Below are 1332 nucleotides of genomic sequence, written 5' to 3' on the forward strand. Positions count from 1 at the left end.
GTCCCGTTAGCTCTCTTGCTGCGGGACCCCCGGAGGTGGAGGTGTGGAAGTGTGGAGGTTTGGAGGTTGCTGTGTGGCGGTGTCTGGAGTGTTGGACGTGTGTGCAGGTGTGGCATTGTGCGGGGAGCGGTGGCAGGTGATGAGGTGTGGAGGTGGCCGTTTGCGGGTGTCCGGGCATGGCTGTAGTGTGGGTGTGGAGGATGGGAATGTGGCCGATGTGGGGTCGGTTGGGGTTTGGGTGTGTACCTGTGGCAGGGTGGAGGTGTTGTGAGTTGAGTGAATTGTGGAGGGTGAGCGTGTGGTATGGGAGGGTGGAGGTGTCGGGTGGGGTGTGGCAGTGTGGAAGTGCCGAGTGTGTGGCGTGTGCAGGTGGGCGAAGTGTGGGTGGAGTTGCGAAGTGTGGAGGTGGAGGTGTGGAGATTTGGCGGGTGGACGGGTCGTTGCGGGTGTGGTAGGTGGATGTGAGATTTGGAGGGTGGAGGTGTGGTTAGGGTGATGTGCTGAAGTGTGGCGTTTGGGGTTGGAGGTGTCGATGGTGGAGGTGTGGAGGTGTGCGAGGTGGTGGGGGTGGAGGGTGGCGGTTGGCCAGTGGTGGGAGTGGCGATGTGGTGGGTTGGAGAGTGGAGGGTGGAACTGTGGAGGGAGGGTGTATAATTATACTAACAAATGACCTATGTGGAGCAGAAGACTGACCTACCGGCAGCCAGAGCTTTGGCAACGTATTACAGCAGGAGAGTGTAGAAAGAAGGAGCTAAGTAAGGAAGAGGGCTCCTTCTACTCTTCATGCGATGTGGTTTCTGGTTGGCAGCGTCGCTGCGGGCACCACGTTGAGAACTTGAGCAGAGCGGAGAGGAAGAGCGGGGGGAGGAGAGGAGAGAGGGAAGCGACGAGCAAGAGAGCGCAGCGAGAGCGAGAGCGCAGGAGATTAGCAGGGCGGGGGGCAGGGACGAGCGAGAGAGAGAACGAAGAACAAGCAGACGCAGCAAACCAGCATGTTACCTACCCAGGGGACCGTCTATCAAGGTTTCGCGTATTCAGTTGCTTATTGCAAAATACGTCTCCACAAGCAGGTGTGTATCTACAATCCAAACTAAAGAAATAGTAACAAGGTCCCAGACATGGTATACACCCCCTATGTTAAAAGACACGTCGCAATAAGTCTACACCCCCCTAAGTTAAAACAGGGCATAAGTATACACCCCCCTATGTTAAATACCGGGGCATAGATCCCACCCCCTATGTTAAAATACAGGGGGTACGTAAGTTACACCCCCTTGTTAATGCCATGGGTAAGTATCACCCTATGTTTCAAATACGGGGCATACGTATATC

The sequence above is a fragment of the Etheostoma spectabile genome, unplaced genomic scaffold (genome assembly GCF_008692095.1).
Source record: "Etheostoma spectabile isolate EspeVRDwgs_2016 unplaced genomic scaffold, UIUC_Espe_1.0 scaffold172, whole genome shotgun sequence".
In the NCBI taxonomy this organism is placed as follows: Eukaryota; Metazoa; Chordata; class Actinopteri; order Perciformes; family Percidae; genus Etheostoma; species Etheostoma spectabile.